The sequence below is a fragment of the Schistocerca piceifrons genome, chromosome 3 (genome assembly GCF_021461385.2).
Source record: "Schistocerca piceifrons isolate TAMUIC-IGC-003096 chromosome 3, iqSchPice1.1, whole genome shotgun sequence".
NCBI classification, from domain to species: Eukaryota; Metazoa; Arthropoda; class Insecta; order Orthoptera; family Acrididae; genus Schistocerca; species Schistocerca piceifrons.
The window spans coordinates 916465597-916493274 of record NC_060140.1 but is presented as its reverse complement, the minus strand read 5'-3'; positions in this window follow the sequence as shown (position 1 = coordinate 916493274).

Below are 27678 nucleotides of genomic sequence, written 5' to 3'. Positions count from 1 at the left end.
ATTTTGCTATCTTCAGGCCGCATACGCTTCCAGTCGTTATAGAATTGCTTCATACGAAGACGTGCTGTCAGGTCGTCGTATGAAGCGCTTTTCATACGAAGACGTGCTGTCACGTCGTCGTATGAAGCACCTGTGTAACGTTTGGAATTCACGATATCCAATGATTTATGGAGCTATACGAAAAGTTATTTTATTTGAATAGAAGCGTATGGGGCCTGATGACAGAAAAACGAAACGCTAAAAGTGGTTGCTTTCATTGTAAATTAAAATACCTTAAAGTATACGGCTGTTGGCCAATTTTACTGATACTGAAAGAAAAAGAAAAAAAAAAGAAAGAAATTTGTGGTCGTCCATTAGCTTCGGACGAAGAGGTACACCCTCAGGTACAATCATGGTTCCGTAGACGACAGCAAACGTTCTTAAAACATTCACGGTTTTTCTTGACGTGTCAATTAGGGATAAAATGTCAAGCTCTCGACGGTAGCCTCCATCGTCATCGTCAGGAGCAAATGACTGTTGCTCCTGACGATGACGATGGAGGCTACGGTCGAAAGCTTGAGATTTTATTCCGAACTGACGCTGCAAGAAAACCGGGAATGTTTTACATAGTTACGGTGATTATTGTTGAAGTAATAAAGAATATACTTACTTTTTTCATATGTCTCGTTCTCATTAATTGCCTCTGATATATTGTTTACCTTATCGCTAGTTTATTCACTCATACTCGTACCTTGTTATTTTCTCGTGCATTTTGTTTATTACCTCTGTTCTCTTTGTACTTTAGGGTCCTAGTTCATGTCCTATTTGCTGTTATTTCCCGTGTTACTTCTAATTCTGTACACGATTCTCATGTTGTTGGTGAAGTTCTTTTGGGTATGTTTGCCCCGTCAAACGTTTCTTACGCCCCAGCGTCTTGTGCCGTGGAACTGAAATCACTCCAGCACACTTCTCTCCCCGCTTACCCTGCCGGCGGCGCCTGTGTCGGTGAGGTGCTGTAGTCGCCCCAGGGAGCGCGTTAGGCAGCGTGTGGAGAACAGCCGCATCACTCAGAGCTTTGCTGCTATTCAGTGGAGTCTACATTCAGGGGCAACATCGACTTTAGGCGGAGCTGGGAGACACTGTGGGGCATCGTCAGCGCCTGCTTCGTTCGCTTTGGCATGGCTGGTCCGAGGAGTTGCTTCCGATGGAGTCTGACGGAGAACATAGTCAGCGGGCCATTGCGGCGGAGGACACATCAGTCTGTGCTAGTTTCACGGTCCACTGATGGTAGTGATGGACGATTGATTCAGCACCAGAACTGCATGGCGTGTTGGCCATACTTGTCTTCATATTCGACACGGCTGACCAGTCGTCAATAAGTGGCAGCTGTGAGTTCGTTGACGGCATCCGAGAGCAACAGGCTGGAGACAGATCACCGTTGAACTAAGGAACATGATGTAGGCACAGCATGCAATGCTCAACGGGATGCGTGTACAGCTGTATGTGCGCATCGTCCATCTGGGTAGCCGACGGTGTCTTCTTGCCGACGTCCAGGAGAAGAAGGCAGCTCAAAGACAATGAGGAGGAGTAGTGAAGAAGCTGCTTACGGCAAGGCAGTATGGAGCACTAAGTGGCTTGAGCTTTTGTGAGCCATACCTGCTACTGGCAAGCACTGAGAGCTTTTGGCTGATCAGTTTGCAGTGCTGCAGTGTGTGCGTAGATAGGTGAAATTGGCTTGTAGCTGTTGTGGTTATGTAGAGGCATGGAGAGGCCGTGAAGAATACTGTCAGGTAAATTGCAATATTGCACGGTAGGACCGTGATGTAAGACAGTTAAATATTTTCATTGTGATTCTATACACAGGGCGAGACCGTGACTCCGTGATTGTATACAAGTGATACGTTATTGTGTATTGCACGGCTTTCCTTATAGAACATGTACTAGTTGGTTCTGTGTAGTTGTGTTGTCTTTTGGGAGTGGTGTGGCTTATGGTGGAGGTTGATAGTAGTAGACTGCAGATACGACAGTGAGCAGGTATTTGTCTTAGCGATTCAGTGTGTCCGCTTATGAAGTTAATCGTAGGGTTAAACAAGTAGTCATATTTAGTAGGAACCTACTCGTATGGTTATATGGGCCGAGAAAGCTTGTTTTATTGGTCATAAATCGATGTATTGTAGAATAAGTTCTGTTATTATTGCTACGCATTTAAGTTAACAGCTGTTGTATATCTGAGTGGGCGAAATATTGTCTTATTTCTGGTATCAGAAGTTATATGAATTCATTATTTGTGCTACGGTGCTATTCCTAACATGAGGATCCATGTTGCAGCACTGCTTTATAGTGTTCTCCGTCTATGCTCTCGCGCCCCTGCGTCTCAGTCTGCGCTGTCTGCACCAGCCGAAACACAGCTCTTGTGCCTAGTTCACCTCCTGCGACTGCTGCAGTGGAACTGTTGCGGAGGAGGGCTACATGAGGCGTTAAGATCCCTAATTTGCAGGCAGCTGCGTGAGACAGTCTTGCTGCCACTGCGTGGTATATATACACTCCTGGAAATTGAAATAAGAACACCGTGAATTCATTGTCCCAGGAAGGGGAAACTTTATTGACACATTCCAGGGGTCAGATACATCACATGATCACACTGACAGAACCACAGGCACATAGACACAGGCAACAGAGCATGCACAATGTCGGCACTAGTACAGTGTATATCCACCTTTCGCAGCAATGCAGGCTGCTATTCTCCCATGGAGACGATCGTAGAGATGCTGGATGAAGTCCTGTGGAACGGCTTGCCATGCCATTTCCACCTGGCGCCTCAGTTGGACCAGCGTTCGTGCTGGACGCGCAGACCGCGTGAGACGACGCTTCATCCAGTCCCAAACATGCTCAATGGGGGACAGATCCGGAGATCTTGCTGGCCAGGGTAGTTGACTTACACCTTCTAGAGCACGTTGGGTGGCACGGGATACATGCGGACGTGCATTGTCCTGTTGGAACAGCAAGTTCCCTTGCCGGTCTAGGAATGGTAGAACGATGGGTTTGATGACGGTTTGGATGTACCGTGCACTATTCAGTGTCCCCTCGACGATCACCAGTGGTGTACGGCCAGTGTAGGAGATCGCTCCCCACACCATGATGCCGGGTGTTGGCCCTGTGTGCCTCGGTCGTATGCAGTCCTGATTGTGGCGCTCACCTGCACGGCGCCAAACACGCATACGACCATCATTGGCACCAAGGCAGAAGCGACTCTCATCGCTGAAGACGACACGTCTCCATTCGTCCCTCCATTCACACCTGTCGCGACACCACTGGAGGCGGGCTGCACGATGTCGGGGCGTGAGCGGAAGACGGCCTAACGGTGTGCGGGACCGTAGCCCAGCTTCATGGAGACGGTTGCGAATGGTCCTCGCCGATACCCCAGGAGCAACAGTGTCCCTAATTTGCTGGGAAGTGGCGGTGCGGTCCCCTACGGCACTGCGTAGGATCCTACGGTCTTGGCGTGCATCCGTGCGTCGCTGCGGTCCGGTCCCAGGTCGACGGGCACGTGCACCTTCCGCCGACCACTGGCGACAACATCGATGTACTGTGGAGACCTCACGCCCCACGTGTTGAGCAATTCGGCGGTACGTCCACCCGGCCTCCCGCATGCCCACTATACGCCCTCGCTCAAAGTCCGTCAACTGCACATACGGTTCACGTCCGCGCTGTCGCGGCATGCTACCAGTGTTAAAGACTGCGATGGAGCTCCGTATGCCACGGCAAACTGGCTGACACTGACGGCGGCGGTGCACAAATGCTGCGCAGCTAGCGCCATTCGACGGCCAACACCGCGGTTCCTGGTGTGTCCGCTGTGCCGTGCGTGTGATCATTGCTTGTACAGCCGTCTCGCAGTGTCCGGAGCAAGTATGGTGGGTCTGACACACCGGTGTCAATGTGTTCTTTTTTCCATTTCCAGGAGTGTAGTTACTGTCTTCCGCTGCCCCTTCAACTTTCGAATGATGTCGATGAGGAGTGCGCCCATTCGGCGGACATCTTCCCTGTGCTAACAGTTCTATGATGTTTTTACCCCTAAGTACACTTTGGTTACTGGCTGATGATGCCGAAGTGTATCCATTTCTTTCGGTGAGTGACGTCCTTGCGGAATTCGCGTTGATTATTGCAGAGTAGCTTTGCTGCTCGAAAACTGCCATTACCAGCGGGCGCAAAACGCGCACTATAACCGAGCAGCAAAATAATTTACGGAACGTTGTAGGTAAGTACTGTAAGACATGAACACAATGCATAAGTAGTATAGAAATATAGCCACTTTCTGCAGAAGTTTCGGGACACGAAAGCAAAATATATAATTTTCCACAGTCAAATACACAAGTCGGAGAAGCAGGGGATATGACGAAGTGATTGTGCAGTGACTGAAAGATACATCAAATAATGCAAATCAGCACTTGTCGACGCCAAGCCCAGACGTCATGTTGCTGTTTAAGGCTGCAGTACGACTTGACAAACACGTTCGCACGAACTTCGGTAACATACAGGTTGGGCCATAACTTATTTACCAAAAATCCGTATGGTGCGTTGATACTTATCAAATGGTGAAATTTATTACTAGCACAGAAACACATGTAGACTTCAATGACCCTACAAAAGATACTCAAAGAGGTTTCCGTGCTGTTCGAAGCAAACATTGAATTTTAGAATTATGAGCCGGCCGGTGTGGCCGAGCGGTTCTAGGCGCTTCAGTCTGGAACCGCGCGACCGCTACGGTCGCAGGTTCGAATCCTGCCTTGGGCATGGATGAATGTGATGTCCTTATGTTAGTTAGATTTAAGTAGTTCTAAGTTCTAGGGGACTAATGACCTCCGATGTTAAGTCCCATAGTACTCAGAGCCATTTGAACCATTTTTTTTTTTAAATTATGAATTACAAATTTTGTCCCAAATCTTCTGGCACTGCTCGTTTTCAGATTCTGATTTGATTCAGATGGCAGAAACCTAATTTCTTAGTATACCACAGATTGAAAAATAAATGGTTGTGATATGTGGGGATCGTGGAAGCCGTTCAATAGTCCACATCCGCCCCCCCTCGCCCCCTCCCGTCGTTCGTCAGTCCATCCATTAAAGTTCTCGTTAGCAAGTTTCTTACATTGTCTCCATTACCCTCTACCTTGTTCTCATATCAACTTTTCCCTAACCGGCGGTAGATGCTCAAAAATATGACTGTTTTCCCTATTTCCCTGTTCTAACAACACTGCTTGAACCATGTCTACGTAATTTACAGATTTGAATGTGCTATTAAAAAAGGCCCGAACAGCGCCCCGCTGAAAATCACTGCCCATACGCTCAATCTAGCAGAGTTTGTCTGCATCGCCACTCGAGGACTCGTAAAAAACTAGTAGACGCAGGTGTGCCTGTTCACTGTGCCAATCAATTTACAACTTAAAAGTCGATTGAATCGGTTTCTTGTCGGATTTTGTACAAGTCGTAGAATTCCATATGCCAGTCGTGATCGTCTTCATATAGGCCCTGAACTAAAGTAGTCCTAAATGGTCTCAATTTACTAAATCCTTCGTAGGCTTGTTTTTGCCATTCCATACTCAGAGAACGCTTTTAATTTAGGTTTAGTTACGCAATCACTCCGCGACGATATTAAGACTCTCTTCTGTAGCAACAGCCTGCCTCAACGAGGAAGCTACGCTAGGGACCCTGTGTCTTCAGATCTTAAATTTAATTTGTGAATACCTTGTCGAGATGGAGGGCGGATATTTGGAAAACGTTCCACAAACAAATCAGTTACATCACTGTAATTATTGTCAGGTTCCCACCATGTTTCCAAATCAAATAGACGCTGTTCTGTAGTTAACTTCCTATTCCTTGTTTCTCACCTAACAACAAACATCATAACCTCAAATTGCTTGAGCGAACTGTCTTATGGGTGTCATGCAGCAGGCGAGATCATAGTTGATTACCACTATGCTAGGCAAAAAAAGAAAAAAAGAAAGAAAATGTACTCTAACTGCTAGTCAAAACTGACTTTAAGCCTGCCCCATATTTTAATGCAGAATACATATACAACTGAACCTGAGCATTGAGGAAAAAGGTTAAAAAATGAAGTATATTCTGGATGGACACTAATGTCGTCGTCACTTCGCTACTAGTTAGTTCTTTATAACAAAATATATTTTCTTCCTTGAGTATTTTTATCACAATGTTAGTAATGGGTTTTCTGAAGAGACAATAACTTCCCTGTATGAAGAGAAATGGTGACAGAAACTAACTTATACCTGCGTTATAATATTGAAAGCATCGAAGAACGTGAGAAACGGTCACCCTCGTAAGTTCCCACATATCTGTGAAGTTGATCACTCAAGCTATATTCGAAATATTGCCATTTGTATGATGATTATGGTAAAATATTATTACTGGCCTTCCTCTTCTCGCTTAACATAATTGTGCTGCCGAACGACTTTTCGAGTGACCATACGTCGTCAGTCGTTCACGATTATCGGTTCCCCGTAACGCTAGCGGAGCACACGACTCACGGCCAGCAATTGAGAGCACTCGGCATTATTTGTGGTTTATTGCGCGTCCACCCGGCTGCCGAAAGGTCTTAGTTCAAAGCCTTGAGACCGCACGAACTCGCGGATGTGTGGGCCGGACGGAGTGACCACGCAGGCCAGGCGGAAATATCCAGAAGACTATTACGGCTTTCTGCAAAAAATAATGGATCCGGTTCGTTCAGATGCCACTCACACGTAATACGCTGTCCGCCTGATCTCATTTCATAGCAAAAGAGTAATGAGTGCTTTGTTGTCTACTAACGGCAGCATTATTCATTCCTAATCCATAAAGGTATGTTGATGACGCATAACTGCGTCATTTGTGACGCAGGTACTAAATCACAACGTGATGCTGGCGCAAATGTAACTGCTGTGGACTGATTTACGGTTTAAATGACATGGTCTTTTTCATTGCGCATCCAACTATTCATTTTCTGTCTGTATGTAAATACTTTGTATCAGATGAGCTGTATTACATATTGGATTTAGGCGTAACTTCTTATGCATTTTAAACAAAACTACTAAACTTTTACTTTACAAGGAAATAAACAGTTACTCGAAAGACACTCCATTAATGAACCACAGTGAGCTATTGAAAGCTCGCTAAACCTGGAGATAATTTAATCCGAAGCTTTTACCAAGGTCCTGACGGAATTCTGAAACAACATTGAATTCAATTGATGGTGGCGTGCTTATTGTTGTTAGTACATGTTAATAGATAAATACTGTTTGGTACTACGGGTAGAGGTTGTGCTCGACAACAGAATAAATTAATGATTGGTACCTTTAACCGACTCCCCAACTCATATGATACAGTTCCAGAAAGGTTAAAAGATAACTTCAGACTTATTTCGAATATGTGCCCAGCTCGTACATTTCAGTTAGTCGTGCCTTCAATCTACCCACAATATGCTGGCGAAAATACGTGTTTGAAATCGATGAAACGGTGTCCGAAATTCTAATAAACGCTTTGTCGGAAAATTATTTTGAATGTTTACTTCAGGTGCCCACTCGAAGTCTAGACTGTTGCGATGGAGTACTAGACCCCTTAGAAAAGAGGGGAAGGACAATTAGGTTTAACATACCGTCGAGATCGAGGTCATCAGAGACAGAGCTCAGGCTAGGATTGTTTCAAGCATAGGGAAGGAAATCGGCCATGCCCTTTTAAAGATGCCAAAACAATAATGGAAACGATGTCAAAGACGATAAATCGGAGACAGGAGAAAGTTAAAATAAAGGCAATAAGGTCGATGGCAAATACTGTAATTTTGGAGACTGAAACACAAGCTGACAAAATAAAAATAATGGAAAAGGTAGCACAACTTCAGAACATTAGGTGTGAGGAGCCTAGAAAATTTAGGCCACTGCTTGCTGTCTGCCAAGTGCTAACAGCCTTAACAATCGAAGAATTTATTGAAAAGCCGTACGAAATCAACCTTAGTGAGCACATCTCAAGGAAAGTATTTGGTGAGGGTGTCTCAGTCAAGTTTCGAACAGGACCGCGTGGGAAACGTACAGTATGAGCGGTTCTAGGCGCTTCAGTCCGGAACCACGCGGCTGCTACAGTAGCAGGTTTGAATCCTGCCTCGGGCTCGGATGTGTGTAATGTCCTTAGGTTAGTTAGATTTAAGTAGCTCTAAGTTCTAGGGGACTGATGACCTCAGATGTTAAGTCCCATAGTGGTTAGAGCCATTTGAAGAATTTGAAACGTACAGTAAACAATGGTCTTGAGGTATCACCAAAAATTCGTCAGCAGTGCCTGCTGAATGAAAGAGTGTACATTCGGTTTTAAGCATTAAATATCAGAGATCTTGTAGGTGTACAGAAATGTTTTAACTGTGGGGGTGTTGGACGTACTACCAAGTGATGTGATAAAACGCAGATGTGAGGAAGATGTGCCAAGTCAGGTCATAAGACAAATTGAACGAATAGAATATAATATAGTGAATAACGTTCACTAATATGAATTGTAATTAGAATCGCGAGACACTACATCCCCAACCACATACGGAAATAGTCACATGGACACCAAATCCTAGTCATACTAAACAATTGTAGATAGTGCAGCTTAACTGTATGGGATGTACGCTTGTGGGCATGGAACTCAGCAGGTTGTTAGGTGAAATACACGCTGATATCGCCTGCCTGCAAGAACCAAATATGTGGGGTGGTAAAGTAACTGGTCTATCGATGCAATTCACCACAACTGTGATAACAGAGTGCTAAAGCAGCAGTTGCACTGAGGAACCTTATCTGACTGTGTCAAGGATATCTCAGTTTTGTACGGAACACATTGCCACAGCGGAGTTCGTACACGGACGTGACATTTGGATAATTTCATCTATATATGCCCGATATTCATATAACATCGACCGCGTTACTGAAAAAATTCGAGACATTGCACATTTTTCACAAGGAAAAATATTGCTCAAAATAACATATATAAATGAACGGTCAACCAAATGGTATGCCGACAGAACAGACGTTAGAGGACACGTAATAGAGTATGTAAGAAATGAATGTAATCTCTTTTCGTTAAACAGAGCGGGACAACCACCGACCTTTCGCGGACATGCTGGAGGCTAAAGTAATATTGACATATCTTTGGCAAATGATATCTCATTACCACTTACAAGTAAGTGGGAATTCATGGAAAGGGTCACACACAGCGATCACAACGTCATCATCATTCATACAACAGTTATAGAAACATACAGAATACTTATACCATCAACAGCACTTACTTTTTGGCAGGACAGACTGGAATAAATTAAGAAATGTAAGAGAAGAATAGGCACTGCACACTATTCAAGGCAGTATAGACTTCAAAACACATGTTTTGACAAAATTGTTGCAAGAAGCACAGACGTGTAAGGGGTCCGTGATCTCACGAACATAGATGCTAGTATCCGACACCCAGGTCGATAGCAGACAGGAGTCGATTGTCGAGCGCTGCAGGAGACAGTGAGACGAGTGTCGAGTGAGCTGTGGTGCTGGAGAGACGGACAAGAATGGCGGTCGAGTGAGTAGTAAGCGGTAAATTCACCGGAGTATGACAAATGAGTGCGTCCCTCTGATCGTAGTGGGGTGGACCCTCATCGACACCGATTCGCGAGTGATATGAAACAGAAAGTGACAAGTGCCGAACTACGTGTTTCGCGTCAACCGCGTCGGCCAGCAACAACCATGGATTGCAGTGAGGATTGTTGTGAATGTTACCATTGTCATTGCGCGTGACAAAGTACTTAAAATCAGCAACCAATAAAAAGATATAACCGTAATTAGACGTCTAAGGCGTAGGTAGCAACTGCCTCAGAATTTGTGTGTTCGTAGGAAATACATATCAGTTTGTACATCGCAACCTTTATGGTCTTTAATAATAGACAAACTTTCAATCATTCCACTATTCAGTCTCAGAACAGCCGCACTCGGTTGAAATACCCCCGAAACCACAGCAGAAAAACCGATAGCCTTTCATCCATTAAGCACACGGTCATATATTCATAATAATTATCTGTTTGTCGGCTTCGGTAAATTACACAAAACCCAATAAAGGACATAACGGGGTGTTTCAACTGCCACCCCGCTGACGATTGCCAGGCTGAGGCGTCAACGACCTAGGACAGCTGAGCTGACAAGACTACGGAAATACTCGCGGAACAAGAGGAAGTACTATCAGAGGGCTACATCGGCGCAAGAAAGACAGTTTAAACTAGATAAATATCGGGACGTAAAACAGAAGTACGAAACTGAACTCTCCAAAACCAGACAAAAACGTTGGACCGGCTTCTTCAAAACGAATTTACAGAAAGACAACCGTTTAAGTTAGTGAATGATCGCATTAAGACCCGATGGTACTGTCAACTTTAAAACGGACTGACAGAACTATGACTGGCGCATGTAATGAGGATATCAGCCTCCCTTCTCGCAGGAAGAGGTGGCTCTGACAGTAGAAAAACTTAAGAATAGGAAGGCGCCCGGCCTTTGTGGGATATATAAAGAAACATTGAAGAACGCCAGTATATTGGTCACCCCATATCTGACTAACCTTTTTAATGAAGCCCTTCTACAAGGAAGAATCGCTACACTCTAGAAAACGGTTAACGTAGTTATTATTAAAAGATTAGAAGACAGGGATCCAACAGACCCGAAATTTTGTAGACCTGTCTATCTCCTGAACATTCTAAGGTGAAAGAGAGGCTCCTGTGTGATAGATTACAGGTGCATAGGCGTCCTTTTCCGTTTAACACCCCACCAATATGAATTCAGAGAACATGAATCGACAGATGACGCCATAAACTGTGCCTTACACATTGTGGGGAACACGAAAGAGAAATATGCAGTCGCTGTACTAACTGATATTGTCGGAGCTTCTGATAATTCTTGGTGGCAGTCGCTATTCACTAGACTAAGGGAAATTCGATTATCCACTGCCCCGTATTCTAGCTTTATGGACTACTGCAGGGGAAGAACTGAAGAATGAGAGGCGGGGACACAGAAGGGGGTTAAGAGAATAACCAAGGGATGTCCACAGGGATCAACCTACGGGCCCATTTTTTGGGATATACAGATTGAGCCCCTGTTGGACATCGTCTTGGATAGGGACACACGTGTAGAAGGTGTTTTCGCCTGCTTGGATGACCTTTTTGTTGTAGTTTCTGCACGGTTCAGACTGGAATTAGAAAATAAATGCACACAAACATTGTAAACGATCAATTACAGGTGTAATCAGAACAAAATGAAAATAGCAGGAAATAAAACAGTTTACTTATTGCTTAAGGACGTACTACAGAGGAATCCAAGTATAAAACTGAATAAAATGAATATACGAAGGAAGCAGGTTACGAGATATTTAGGACTTAATCAAAGCTGACTGGTAAGTCAGTTTCACTGAGTTGAAGTGACTTCAGTCTATTGATAAAGTCAGCCGAGTTACGAATATGATGCACGCACTTCCCCACAAAAGGTCTCAGTAGAGAAGCGAGATGTATCGCCAAATCATACGTTGGGGCGTCAATATTACTGACGATCGGCCGTAACGGAACCTCTTTTTCATGGATCTTTGGAAGACCGTATAAGTTTTCCTTTCCACTTCCGCTGTGGGGTCTTTGTCAATCTTCCGATACATCGGTTCACTCAGCACACTCTGTAGTGTTTAAATGAATAAAAAAATGTCCATCCGTGCTATGGTCCAAATTTAGCACCATTAAAATTTCCATATCTCTGTATAATGTTCTTGTCTGCTTTACTCGGTTTAGAGTGGGAGTTTCACACGAATTACTTCAGATACATCCTACATCATCAGCTGCATCTAAATCTACATCCATACTCTTCCAACCATTGTGAACTATATTACAGAGATTACTTCCCATTACAAGAACTTCTAGAGTGTGTTCCCGTCCTGCCCACGCACGGACCGCGGGAAGATTTTCTCTGTGCGCGCAATAATCAGTCTACTACTCTAGTCCTTGCGATCATTTCAGCAGTGATACGCAGACAGTTGTAACGAGTGGTTGTACTTAAAGTGCAGCTACTCAGTGAGGTCCAGTAGAGGCTGTAACTATAGTGCGGCAGCGAAACATAGTAGCCGATTCATGCTAGAAAAAAGTTAGTTCCAATTTTGGCCACCAGGTGCATACCTGTTGCTGCGAATGGAAGAAAGACATATAGAAATTTTTCCATTTGTAATGGATTAGGAACGGGAAGCGAGCAGAAAAGGTCAAAGAAATAATAAAGGCATAATGTTGGTTTTATTATTCGCCACCGCAGACACAATTTGTTGAATATGAGACCCGGAGCTGTCAACCAGATGCTGCATCCGTAAAAGACATGACCAACAGTTGCTCGCATCAGTTGCTGTGGTATCTGAACACAGTGTTCTTGTATACCTGCCTTCAGATCAGCTAGAGATTGAACGTTTCCCTGGTAAACGCCTTCTTTTAGATAGCACCGGAGCATGGAGTCAGATCACGTGGTCTTGCAGGCCAGCCTGGAAAACCTCTAGAGATAACACATTCGTGGAAGGTTGCATTAAGCAGATATTTCACTGGGCAACCGACACGAAATGTTGCCCCTCTTGCATGGAAACAGTGATTTCAACACAGTTGCCTTCCTCTTCCATGTGCAACACCAAGCTCACCCGTGTTTTCGAGCTGCATTATGATCTCCTTTAAACCTCAGACCTTTCAGTCGGCGATACTCTCTCAGTGCGGCCGTTCACTTAAAACAATTTCGCCAACTGCGCACAGTCTTTCTTCTAGATAGACATATTATTTATTCACATTCTGGGTCGCCAAATGTGAACTTCGATGTCATACCGTCACACAACAGTGTACAGTACCAGATTTGTACCTGGTGGCCACAACTGGAACCAATTGTTTCCAGCGCAAATCGAATCTGCATTAACTCATTAGAATGTCTACCAAGTTTCGCTGACATACGATAATTACAGCCAGCAATAGACCCCACGGGTAGCTGCACTTTAATTATAACCACCTCGTAGTATATTCATAGATGTCTCACTTAAAGATGGTTGTAGAAATGTACGAAGTCGGCTTGGCCTTCCTCATGGCTTTCTGTTGAGTCAGCTCGGCACAAAGCCCCGAGGAAAGCCACTTGCAAAAGTGGCCGAAACGTCGGATAATTTTATAGATTGACAAAGCAGTCAACAACCCAGAAGAATTTTATTGACATTCGCATTTTCCCTCGTAATGGAACATTTGAAAACGAATTCCAATGTTTCTGCTTTTACTTTGCTATCTTCTGTTTCAGTTCCTGTTTTGCCCATGAGTCTCTGGACACTAACATTGTTGGCGATGATTTTATAAATGATCAGAATTTCTTTTGGATTTGTGAGACATATTTCTATAGGATTCTGATACGGGTGTCGTTGTAAGCTTCACGCATTGCCGTCTTGACAGCCAAACACTTCTCTCTATTTATAACCTTATGCTTTGGTTGGTAGCTTGGGTGGACGATTCAAGAGGCCGAACCCTATCCTTTGTGATACAAAAATTATGCACTAGTTTCCGATTCTTCAGAAGATGGTTCAGTGTGACTGAATATTATGAAAGGTCCCTCACATGAAGAATTGCTGTGCTAGGTGCATATCTAATGTAATAAAGTAAAATGGGAAAATAAATTTTGATAGATTAAAGTTCAATTGGGCTGCTCTTAGGACAAAAAAAAGTGCGCAGAATGGGTTTGTTCTTCTTAAAATATCTGGAAAATCTTATGCTTCAAAAGGAAAACGTGTCTGCAGCATGATCTACTTATGACACTAGAGGTGACTCCGGTATTGTGTTGAAACCAATACTACCAAGTGAGATGGCGCAGTGGTTAGCACACTGGACTCGCATTCGGGAGAACGGCGGTTAAAATCCGCGTCCGGCAATCCAGATTAAGGCTTTCCGTAATATCACTAAATTGCTTCAGTAAATTCCGGGATGGTTCCCTTGAAAGGGCACGGTCGATTTCCTTCCCCATCCTTCCATAATCAGAGCTTGCACTCCGTCTCTAATGACCTCGTTGTCGACGGGACGTTAAACGCTAATTTCCTCTTCTTCCGTGGAACCAATACTGTCACATGACTCACCGGGCCTTCGCTTGGACCGAGTTGTAGGTGGCGCGTCGATCTGCCGTTTGTGTAATTTAGTGGGTTGATTGTTGCTATCTAGGATACCGGCACAACAACCGCTATGTATGTAATAAATACCAAAAAAGCCGCCAGCTCTACGTTCATCTCTGTTTTACAGGGTACCGATTTCGGTAATGTAATATTACATCATTTGGCCCTCTTTTCTAGATAATGGATGAATTTTTTAGCACAAAATGCATGTACGTCACGTATGAAAAATATCTAGTCTTCTCACCAGCACACGTACGGAGGCCTTGAGCTAGAACAGAAGCTAGCTGTTCACCTGTGCTAAAGTTGTGCGTGCATGAGCTCATGAGAAGACTAAATATTTTTGGTATATGACGTTCGTACACGTTGGAACTGAAAAAGAAGTTGCACCGAACCACTTCAGGACTATTTTTCTACCATTCCGCTCTTGAGTAGCCCCGGGATTACCGAACATCTACGTCTTTCCTTGCGAATTGCTTTATCTATTGTTATTACAATGATAGTGAAAAAATATTTTGGCTTTCGGAGGAGAAAGTTGGCGACTGATATTTCGTGAAAAGATTTCGTCACAGTGAAACACGCCTCTCCTTTAACGATTGCCACCACAACTCGTTTATCATGTCCGTGACATTCTCTTCCCTATTTCGCGGTAATGAAAACGATGCCGGCAGAAGTGGCCGTGCGGTTAAAGGCGCTGCAGTCTGGAACCGCAAGACCGCTACGGTCGCAGGTTCGAATCCTGCCTCGGGCATGGATGTTTGTGATGTCCTTAGGTTAGTTAGGTTTAACTAGTTCTAAGTTCTAGGGGACTAATGACCTCAGCAGTTGAGTCCCATAGTGCTCAGAGCCATTTGAACCATTTGAAAACGATCTGCCCTTCTTTGAATTATTCCAATATCCACAGTCAATCTCCTGTGTGAAAAATCCCATACCTCTCAGCAATACTCTAGAAGAAAGTACTCTTTCTGAACAGGCCTGTGATGGCCCAACGTTACCGACCGGCCGCCGTGTCATCCTCTGTCCACAGGCGTCACAGGATGCGGATATGGAGGGGCATGTCGTCAGCACACCACTCTTCAGGTCGGATATAAGTTTATGAGATCGGATCCGCTACGTCTCAATCAAGTGGCTCCTCAGTGTGCATCACAAAGGCTGAGTGCACACCCATCCAAGTGCTGGCCCAGCCCGACAGCACTTAACTTCTGTGATCTGACGGGTAACGGTGTGACCACTGCTGCAGGGCTGTTGGCCTAGAATAAAATGAACATAGATATTGTAAGCCCTGATTTTAGACGATTTGTTGCACCTGACTGACTGGAGAAAAGATACACCAACAAAAGGGAACATACTACAGTGGAAGACTGATGTAGAGCTGTCGGGTATCGTCTGCACCCGTTACTGAGTGACGAACGTAACAGGAGACTCGAAGCCGTACCCAAAGACTGGGAAAGTTGCACAGGTCACACCAATATTCAAGAAAGGTAGTACTAGTAAATCCACTTAATGACAGGCCCATATCATTAACGTCGATATGCAGCAGGATCCTGGAACATATATTGTGCTCGAGCAATATGAATCACCTCGAAGAAAACGGTCTTCTAACACATGGTCAACGTGGGTTTAGAAAACATCGTTCTTGAGAAACACAACTAGCTCCTTATTCGAATGAGGTCTTGAGTGCTATTGGGAAGGGATTTCAGATCGATTCCGTATTTCATGATTTCCGAAAGGCTTTTGACACTGTACCACACAAGCGACTCATAGTGAAATTGCGTGCTTATGGAATATCGTCTCAGTTATGTGACTGGATTTCTGACTTGCTGTCAAGGAATTTCACAGTTCGTAGTAATTGACGGAAAGACATCGAGTAAAACAGAAGTGATTTCTGGCGTTCCGCAAGGTAGTGTTATAGGCCCTTTGCTCTTCCCTATCTATATAAACGATTTGGGAGACAATCTGAGCAGCAGTCTTAGGTTATTTGCAGATGACGCCGTCGTTTATCTGAATCGTGAGAAAATCGACAGTTGACCGTAAATATCGAAAAGTGTGAGGTCATCCACATGAGTGCTAAAAGGAATCCGTTAAACTTCGGTTACACGAAAAATCAGTCAAATACACTCCTGGAAATGGAAAAAAGAACACATTGACACCGGTGTGTCAGACCCACCATACTTGCTCCGGACACTGCGAGAGGGCTGTACAAGCAATGATCACACGCACGGCACAGCGGACACACCAGAAACCGCGGTGTTGGCCGTCGAATGGCGCTAGCTGCGCAGCATTTGTGCACCGCCGCCGTCAGTGTCAGCCAGTTTGCCGTGGCATACGGAGCTCCATCGCAGTCTTTAACACTGGTAGCATGCCGCGACAGCGTGGACGTGAACCGTATGTGCAGTTGACGGACTTTGAGCGAGGGCGTATAGTGGGCATGCGGGAGGCCGGGTGGACGTACCGCCGAATTGCTCAACACGTGGGGCGTGAGGTCTCCACAGTACATCGATGTTGTCGCCAGTGGTCGGTGGAAGGTGCACGTGCCCGTCGACCTGGGACCGGACCGCAGCGACGTACGGATGCAACACGCCAAGACCGTAGGATCCTACGCAGTGCCGTAGGGGACCGCACCGCCACTTCCCAGCAAATTAGGGACACTGTTGCTCCTGGGGTATCGGCGAGGACCATTCGCAACCGTCTCCATGAATATGGCCTCCGGTCGCGCACACCGTTAGGCCGTCTTCTGCTCACGCCCCAACATCGTGCAGCCCGCCTCCAGTGGTGTCGCGACCGGCGTGAATGGAGGGACGAATGGAGACGTGTCGTCTTCAGCGATGAGAGTCGCTTCTGCCTTGGTGCCAATGATGGTCGTATGCGTGTTTGGCGCCGTGCAGGTGAGCGCCACAATCAGGACTGCATACGACCGAGGCACACAGGGCCAACACCCGGCACATGGTGTGGGGAGCGATCTCCTACACTGGCCGTACACCACTGGTGATCGTCGAGGGGACACTGAATAGTGCACGGTACATCCAAACCGCCATCGAACCCATCGTTCTACCATTCCTAGACCGGCAAGGGAACTTGCTGTTCCAACAGGACAATGCACGTCCGCATGTATCCCGTGCCACCCAACGTGCTCTAGAAGGTGTAAGTCAACTACCCTGGCCAGCAAGATCTCCGGATCTGTCCCCCATTGAGCATGTTTGGGACTGGATGAAGCGTTGTCTCACGCGGTCTGCACGTCCAGCACGAACGCTGGTCCAACTGAGGCGCCAGGTGGAAATGGCATGGCAAGCCGTTCCACAGGACTACATCCAGCATCTCTACGATCGTCTCCATGGGAGAATAGCAGCCTGCATTGCTGCGATAGGTGGATATACACTGTACTAGTGCCGACATTGTGCATGCTCTGTTGCCTGTGTCTATGTGCCTGTGGTTCTGTCAGTGTGATCATTTGATGTATCTGACCCCAGGAATGTGTCAATAAAGTTTCCCCTTCCTGGGACAATGAATTCACGGTGTTCTTATTTCAATTTCCAGGAGTGTACAAAGGCCATAAATTCAACTAAATACCGAGGTATTACAATTACGAACAACTTAAATTGGAAGGAATACATAGAAAATGTTGTGGGGAAGGCTAACCAAAGACTGCGTTTTATTGGCAGGACACTTAGAAAGTGTAACAGATCGACTAAGGAGACTGTCTACACTACGCTTCTCCGTCCTCTTTTAGAATAGTGCTGCGCGGTGTGGGATCCTTACCAAATAGGACTGACGGAGTACATCGAAAAAGTTCAGAGAAGTGCAGCTCGTTTTGTATTATCGTGAAATATGGGAGAGAGTTGCCACTGAAATGATACATGATTTGGGTTGTACATCATCAAAAGAAAGGCGTTTTTCGTTACGACGGAATCTTCTCACGAAATTCCAGTCACCAACATTTTCCTCCGAATGCGTAAGTGTTTTGTTGACACCGACATACATAGGGGGGAACGATCACCAAGATAAAATAAGGGAAATTAGAGCTCATACCGAAAGATATAGGTGTTCATTCTTTCCGCGCGCTATACGAGATTGGAGTAATAGAGAATTGTGAAGGTGGTTTGATGAACCCTCTGCCAGGCACTTAAATGTGATTTTCAGAGGATCCATGTAGATGTAGATGTAGAAGCACCTTTTCGTTACTCCCTGAAACATTGAAACCCTTCGTTATCGGTGAGTTTTCTTCCCCGCATTCAATTCGTGCCGGCTTGGGTTGTGTTGTTACTTACGTATTGCACCAATATACTACCCTCAGTGGACTCAAGGTGACAGAAATGTTTCGTTACTCTGATGTCTTCTTCTCCCAGCGCAGTTCATGCCTTCTTTGTAGTTTTCGAATTCCTTCGACTGTTTTTTTTCCCGCAAGTAGTTTATGAACGCCTTAGGCTCAGTCGGGAGTTTGTATAAGCCTACGGTCGGTCACTGCCAGATGGGTTTCGTTAGTACTGTGCATTGAAACGCCGTGCGCTAACAGTAGATGGCTTTGCAACATCTTTACTCTGCATTACTGCCGAAAACTTGAGACGTTATACATACAATCAGTGACCACGCTCATTACCGATATACTTCTTTCTGTTAGCGTAAGAGTTGAATAACAGGAAAAGTATGTTAGAACAGAAGGTGTATGGGTTCGGTTGTTCATTTTAGGGCGTTTGGTATAAACCACATAGTGAACAGAGTTGTAGAACACGAGATCTTCCACTTTTAATTAAGGCCTGAAATCAGAATATTTGTTTCCATGTGAAGGCACGAGGAGACCATTGTCGTTCTGGTGGGGCGGCAGAGCTCCCTAGGATGCAACGTCACCAGGGCGGGATTCAGAGCGCATTGACGGCAAGTTTTTGGAGGGTCAGCGTAATGCGACGAAAGACACAAACTAGAAGTTAGACACAATTTCCGAAGGCAGACACCCCTCAGGAAAAGAGTTTCGACTTCAGAATCTGGTAAAGGCCACTACAATTTTGATAGAAAAGTCATTGGTAAAGTGGTTTGTTTAACATCACAGCGTTCTCAAAAGTTATAGGTAGGAGTGATAGACCGTTGTGTTGGAGCGAATGAGCAGTGCTTGAGTCATGTCGGACCTATGTCACATGGCAGTCCACTTTAGTTACTTCATAAACTTTCTATTTGTTCATACCATATTATGTCTTAATACTTACCGTCACGATTTTAATCGGTGTTTAGAAGTGTATTTTTGTTGGTGACAGTATCATAAAACTTGTACGGAGGTAGGTCAACTGAACAGAGGCTATGGAGTGTCATACGTCATCATTCAACCAAATATCGAAAGCTGGACGATGCTAATTATCCTGATGTTTGCAGGCTAATGGTTTGTTGTCCATTATGGCGGTCTGTTCACGACTGTGGGGCTTAGCACAGTTTGTGTACTAAGAGACATCTTGTGTCTTATTGCCGGCAGTTTCCTAAGCTATCTTCGTGGTTCGTATTTACTACTTGCGTAGCAGAGTAGCATTATGATTGTTCTTTACGTGCGAGTAGGCAATCGTTAGGATATGTTTGTTTTGTTAATCGAAATTAGTTTCAGACCTTCAACCTCCCTGAATTCTGATGAGAGCTATTGTCAACTTTGCATAAATTCTGTAACGCAGGTACAGTAACTTAACTGGAGAACAAATGGCCTCGATAATATTGTATGTTTGATTTTATTAGATGTGTTTTACGTTTCTGTAGTAGTGTACCGACCCTTCGCCGATTGTGTTGTTGTCATGCAAGGTTCAACTACTTGCACATATGAGTGTGCAGTGTAAGGCCAACTGGATCATAGGTCAGGACAAGTAGTTTTAACAGGTCGAGAACATACGGCTGTACTTCAAATACGCAGCATTTTAATGTCACGTACCATTGTTAGATCACTGCTTACCTCCCCAGGCAGTCTTTCCGATATTACGTTGCACATTGCGCTTTTGGCCGATTGTTCCACTTAGTACAAACCACGGTACTCCAACTGCTGGGTGAAATGATCCAGATGGGTTTATGCATGGCAAGTTTTATTCTAATTAACCTCCAACAGCTGACCCATATTAACAATACTATCGAGAGGCAATCAACCATGTATCAAACTTGTTGATGTAGACTGGGTGCAACAGCCAGACATTTGACGTGGGTGTTGCAGCTACTCATGTACACTTCACTTGTTGTACACCCATGTCGCATCTTCTGCAGGTTTGTTCCTTGCACAGAAGATACAGTATAATCGTAAGTTAGTTGACAGCAAGCACCTTGGCTGCGATGTGCATCGTCTCAGATCACCAGCCGCTGACCATTCCCAGCTGGCGAACAGTTAAATAGCATTGCCTCGGTTGCAGCCCAGCTGCTATCAAGAAGTGATCATCGGACAGCCAACGCCGGGTGTCAAAGTGTTTATCATTATTCGAGCTTAAATTATAAAGTCTCGCACAGCAGTCCAGACAGAATAACTGTCAGACTAGTTTGCCAACATACACTGAGTTAGGTAACATTAGTCCTAAAATACAAACGAACCTCAGAAACAAAGCGATCGATTATAGTCTGGCTGCTGGTTGGAAAACCATGGGCAAAATTTAAACTAAAACCAAACAGAATTCCTAGGACGTAAATCCCAGAACAGTGGCATTTACAGACAGAATTACGTAAATCGGCACAGGAAGTTACTTTTCAGTTTATGTTGCTCTAGATTAGTAATTTGAATCTGGTATTTTTTAAATAGTGGAATGAGACGATGTTGGTTAGCTGACAACGACTCTACCCAAATCTCTGACGCAACAATCGGCGTTGTTCCAGATCACTGCGGACGTTCTGCGCCCCGCGATACCGTCTAGGAGGCCTGATGGCTGTTACGACCTCTCTGACCACGCCTCGCCTCGGCATTCCAGCGGCTGCAGCACTTCGTAACGGCGGCTGGAGGTCTGGAAGCCGTGAACCGTGACTCAGCCTGGCGCGCCAGTCATATTCAGGCGTCGGATCGCTCGTCTGCAAGCTGCATCCTGTCGTGCTGGAAGTCCGGCACTGTGCGAACAGGGTTTCCGCAACCGCCCACCACGCCCCAATTCCCGCTGATGTGTCGCTTAGTAAACCTCAAACGGTGTCTCCGATCCCTCCTTTACTCATTTATTTCACCTAATGAGACATCCACAGTGAATCAACATTGTTGTTGTTGTGGTCTTCAGTCCTGAGACTGGTTTGATACAGCTCTCCATGCTACTCTATCCTGTGCAAGTTTCTTCATCTCCCAGTACTTACTCCTTCTGAATCTGCTTAGTGTATTCATATCTTGGTCTCCTTCTACGATTTTTACCCTCCACGCTGCCCTCCAATGCTAAATTTGTGATCCCTTGATGCCTCAGAACATGTCCTACCAACCGATCGCTTCTTCTAGTCAAGTTGTGCCACAAACTCCTCTTCTCCCCAATTCTATTCAATACCTCCTAGTTAGTTGTGTGATCTACCCATCTAGTCTTCAGCATTCTTCTGCAGCACCAAATTTCGAAAGCTTCTATCCTCTTCTTGTCCAAACTATTTAGCGTCCATGTTTCATTTCCATACATCAACATTACTATTCGTGTATAGTAGGAGCGTGTAATGCAATAATGCAACAAATTTGTTTTCCTGAAAGCACGTTGGTTTTATTCAGGACTCCAATACACCACATTATTCCCCACTCTTTTGGCCAGAAAAACCCGTTTTTCAGCACAATCTTTGTTCAGTGCGACTGCCTTACACCTCATTACCGGAACAGCCTTTATGCCTTCATGGTACCACCCTACTGGTCGACGTCGTGGCCAGGGTCTTGCTGCATCAATAACCTCCCCATCATCCACGTACGGAAGGTACGAGACTCGGGATGTGGAGCGTATGAGGAAGAACGGTCCAATGCAGTTTTGTGACCCCTCACACTACGCGGACTTATGTGGTGCTTTGCGTTTAATGGAGAAGGATAAGTTCGTTCCATTTTATTTGCGACGAACACGCTGAAGTCGTTCTTCAGTTTCCTGAGTGTGGCATAATACACCTCAGAGTTGAGGATTGCACCATGAGGGAGAACATCAAGCAGAATAACCCCTTCAGAGTTACATAAAACTGTTGACATGTCTTTACCGCCCGAGGGCGTGACTTTGAACTCCTTCTTCGAAGGAGAGTTGGTGCTGCGCCACTCCATGTACTTCCGTTGTGTCATCGCCTGTGACGGTGTTCGACAAAAAAATTGTCACGATTAGCTACTTAACGTGCAAGTAATTCTGCACAAATTGTCCTTCGTTGCTCTTTACGGTCTTTTGTTAGGTGGCGAGGAAACCAGTTGGCACACATCTTTGAGTACCTCAATTGGTGGATGAGTGTGCCAGCACCAACAACAGAGACGTCCAGCTGTGCAGCGAGCTGTTTGATTGCGATCCGTCCATCACCTCGAATGAGAGTGTCCGCACGTCTGAGCATTGCAGGAGTCACAGCTATTTGTGGCCGGTCGGTATGCAGGAGATCGGCTAGGATTGCGCGACATCGTTACGATGATGGCAAACGCCTCGTCGAACGACTCACCGTGCTTTTGTTTACAGCCAGGTCTCCTTAGACATTCGACAATCGCTTATTAATTTCGGCGATTTCCGCCAAAAGAAGCCCAATGACAGCTCTCTGCTTATTTTGAAGAGTAGATATAGCGTATATACTTATCAGAACTTCATGAAAAAGTTGCAGCTGAAGCGGGAACATTCCGCGATGTCCCACGACAAATTTCCTATTTTTCCAAGAAAAACTGGTCGAGAAAAAAATTGTTGCATTAATAACTGAACTACCCTTGTGCAATGACAGTATCGGAATAGTCCTAGAACTCTCACAGAGGAACATCGCAGAAGAATTTCTGCTTGGCGAGGATTTATTGCTGCACCCACTGACAGATCTGTACACGATTCTGGAAATCGCTGCCATGAATCCTCGGAGTAAGTGTACACGATAAAGATGGAAGTGATGAAGTGTTAGAATGCGATGCAGACTGGTTTCGAGAATGCCAGTCCTCTGATCAAGTTGTCGTGAGCTATAGGGTGGAATCACTGCAGAGGAAGCGAGAACATTTCTCCGGTTGCTTCTTCAGTGCGAATTCTAAGACGATTGCGCTGCCTTGGGTCGAATCTTCCCGCTTCATCAAGCGTAACAAAAAGACGTGGGAAGATTCGTCGGTAAGATGGGTTTTGTCAGGTCGTCTCTCTCTGTAGAATTTCCCTGTTAAGTAACATCGCACCTATATTCAACCATAAGTAAAAATAAAAGTAACGATGAAGCAATTTTAAATCAAGGACTGCCTTTACTGTACACAACATGGGCCTATCGTTTAAAAGTGCTGATACTACAAGTATCGGTATTGTAAAAAGGAGACCATTAGTGATGTTATTGTTCTGCTAACTTACATTCTCTAGTAGACAAGTAAAATTTATGCCTTCACTTCGTTGGTGTACACTGTACTCGCACAAACCTTCAGCTGAAGAGGATTGATTGAATTACCGATGTGCATTTTCCTTATGTTTCCATAAGCTTACTTTCAATTTCTGCAACTGGGTGAATTATTTTACCAAGCGTACCTGCTCTGTGTGGTAGTACGGTAGAGTCATGTCAGTTTTGTGCTACGCTTTTAATAACGTCATGTTCACATGAATGATACACATTTGAGTGGATTTTGAGGGAAGCAAGTGGCTGACCGAATAAATAATACAAGGTGCTATTTGAAAGTGTGATACTGGTGTTTATATCATAGTAATGAAGGACGTTTCACGAAAAGCAATCATGCTGGTTGATTAGACAATTAGACACCAGCGGCAAAACAGATTTGCTTCTTACATTTTTGATCGTGCTTCTGGACAAAACGTTACAGTGGGCAGTCATATGTGGTATTCAGAAAAGATATTCTACAGAGGGATTGTGCCCTCAAAAGGAAATTAAAGCTTTACCTGTTTTCATCCTTGTAGGTCTCTCTCGGCATATCCAACAGTGAACCAGTAGCTCTGCCACATTGCAAATAAATAATACTTTTTTCATCCCTATGGACTTTTCTTATTCCATTTTATTTGCTAATGCAAAGGCCTCATTAACCACTTGCCAAAATGACGGTACAGGGTTGAAAAAATTGGTTAGTTTGCAATGTGATGAAATTCTGGTTCACTGTAGGACAGAAAAAACATGTTGAGATGTGCTGAGACGGACCTACGGCGATGGTAACAGATAAAGGACTAATTGCATTTTGAAGATCGAGTCCAGTTGTGAAGGCCTTTTCTGTGAACGCCCTCGCACTCCGGCACCAACAAAGGTTGTCTTTCTTTGCGGGTTCTGCCGCTGATCCACTTAATTTAATGGGCATCCTGAAGTAATCACTGATAAAAAGTAGGCAGCTAAGGTTTATCTACAACTTTCGTAAAAACCAGACTGCAGTTCTGAGAGTGGGAGTGTATGATAGAGAGGTAGTACTTGAGAGCCCTGAGACAGGTCAATAGTGTACACTCATGTTATTCAATCTATATGTTCAGCAAGCAGTAAAGGAAATTAAGGTAAAATTCGAAACTAGTATTTGTAGCACCACCGTCATTCAGTATGCGAGTTTCTTTGGCCCTTTTACAAGGAGACGTTTGATGCTGGAACAGTACAAATACATTACTTATTCCTCAGAAAGGTCGCCACATGGCTCTGTCGCCTAGCAAATAATGAAACAAATTTTGAAGGACTATGATGATCAAGTCTGAATTGTGATATTTCGCCTCATTCGACGTGACATTATGATAGTCCTGCTGCGAGGCACTTTAAAATACACTCCCGGAAATGGAAAAAAGAACACATTGACACCGGTGTGTCAGACCCACCATACTTGCTCCCGACACTGCGAGAGGGCTGTACAAGCAATGATCACACGCACGGCGCAGCGGACACACCAGGAACCGCGGTGTTGGCCGTCGAATGGCGCTAGCTGCGCAGCATTTGTGCACCGCCGCCGTCAGTGTCAGCCAGTTTGCCGTGGCATACGGAGCTCCATCGCAGTCTTTAACACTGGTAGCATGCCGCGACAGCGTGGACGTGAACCGTATGTGCAGTTGACGGACTTTGAGCGAGGGCGTATAGTGGGCATGCGGGAGGCCGGGTGGACGTACCGCCGAATTGCTCAACACGTGGGGCGTGAGGTCTCCACAGTACATCGATGTTGTCGCCAGTGGTCGGCGGAAGGTGCACGTGCCCGTCGACCTGGGACCGGACCGCAGCGACGCACGGATGCACGCCAAGACCGTAGGATCCTACGCAGTGCCGTAGGGGACCGCACCGCCACTTCCCAGCAAATTAGGGACACTGTTGCTCCTGGGGTATCGGCGAGGACCATTCGCAACCGTCTCCATGAAGCTGGGCTACGGTCCCGCACACCGTTAGGCCGTCTTCCGCTCACGCCCCAACATCGTGCAGCCCGCCTCCAGTGGTGTCGCGACAGGCGTGAATGGAGGGACGAATGGAGACGTGTCGTCTTCAGCGATGAGAGTCGCTTCTGCCTTGGTGCCAATGATGGTCGTATGCGTGTTTGGCGCCGTGCAGGTGAGCGCCACAATCAGGACTGCATACGACCGAGGCACACAGGGCCAACACCCGGCATCATGGTGTGGGGAGCGATCTCCTACACTGGCCGTACACCACTGGTGATCGTCGAGGGGACACTGAATAGTGCACGGTACATCCAAACCGTCATCGAACCCATCGTTCTACCATTCCTAGACCGGCAAGGGAACTTGCTGTTCCAACAGGACAATGCACGTCCGCATGTATCCCGTGCCACCCAACGTGCTCTAGAAGGTGTAAGTCAACTACCCTGGCCAGCAAGATCTCCGGATCTGTCCCCCATCGAGCATGTTTGGGACTGGATGAAGCGTTGTCTCACGCGGTCTGCACGTCCAGCACGAACGCTGGTCCAACTGAGGCGCCAGGTGGAAATGGCATGGCAAGCCGTTCCACAGGACTACATCCAGCATCTCTACGATCGTCTCCATGGGAGAATAGCAGCCTGCATTGCTGCGAAAGGTGGATATACACTGTACTAGTGCCGACATTGTGCATGCTCTGTTGCCTGTGTCTGTGCGCCTGTGGTTCTGTCAGTGTGATCATGTGATGTATCTGACCCCAGGAATGCGTCAATAAAGTTTCCCCTTCCTGGGACAATGAATTCACGGTGTTCTTATTTCAATTTCCAGGAGTGTATTATTTACATTTTAATAAAAACTTATTTATTCTTCGAAAATCACTTAAGACGTAATTATAATAACTAATAACTAGATAAGCAAATTCACTTTATAAATAATTTGAATCCTAACGTGTATGTCTATATACAGGTAAGCCTATTTATGCATCCGTAGGAGATACAACACTTCCATGGAGTGTGATATTTAGTACAAGTGATGCCACTTCTGGAGCGCGTCCGACGTGTCTGCAAATTCTTCTCAGAGTCACCATCTGACGTATGGTTTTGAGCAGGCCGATGTGCCTGTTGCCTCCAATTGCTCAGTTACGAAATCATCCAGTAGGATACCTCCAAAATTCCCGGTAGGGAATTCCATTGTATTAAAATAGTTCATTTAACTTTTATTCCTGAGACATACGCCTCTCTTACTTAATCATTTGTATTTGTTGTTTTCCTTGTTAAATTATGATCCGCACTGTGAATGTGACCTTCGTATTTACGAACTCGCGATTTTCCCGGCAGGATACGTTCTCCCCCTTACGCCAGTGTTTCAAAATTTCTCTTCGAGGGGTGACGTGTGGGAAAATGTCTCGCTGGTGCCACAGCGGTCGCTTTAAGCATGTAACCCTCTGGTATCCTATTGTCTACTGTCCCCACCAAGCCAGCGCCACTCTCGTTTGGCCGTGGAGTGTAGCAAGCACACCCTCTGCCTGTCAACTTAAACAGTGACTTGAATAGAGATGGTGAGATGAACAGTAGCTAAAGTGAAACAAAGATAACGGAGCATTGTCGAATGAACTCATGTGGAGCTGAGATTATCAGAATACGAGGTATTACAATTACTAGATGAATTCAGCTATTTGGGCAGCGAAATAACAGATGAGCACTACGGGACTTAACATCTGAGGTCATCAGTCCCCTAGACTTAGAACTACTTAAACATAACTAACCTAAGGACATCACACACATCCACAACCGAGGCAGGATTCGAACCTACGACCGTAGCAGCAGCGCGGTTCCAGACTCAAGCACCTAGAACCGCTCGGCCACAACGGCCTGGAAAGAAAATCTTCCGTGAGAAACATCAAGATAGTTACTTCGTATATAAATTTGTACCTTAGGAAGCCAGCTTTGTGTAGAAGGGAAACGTGTACCATAAAAAGTACAGACGAAAAGGAAGAAATGCTTCTGAATTGTTGTGTTACATAAGACTTCTGAACATTAAATGGATAGATCGATTGACTAATGTACAGATGGTGGATACAATTAAGGAGAAAAGAGCTTTACCAAAAGAAA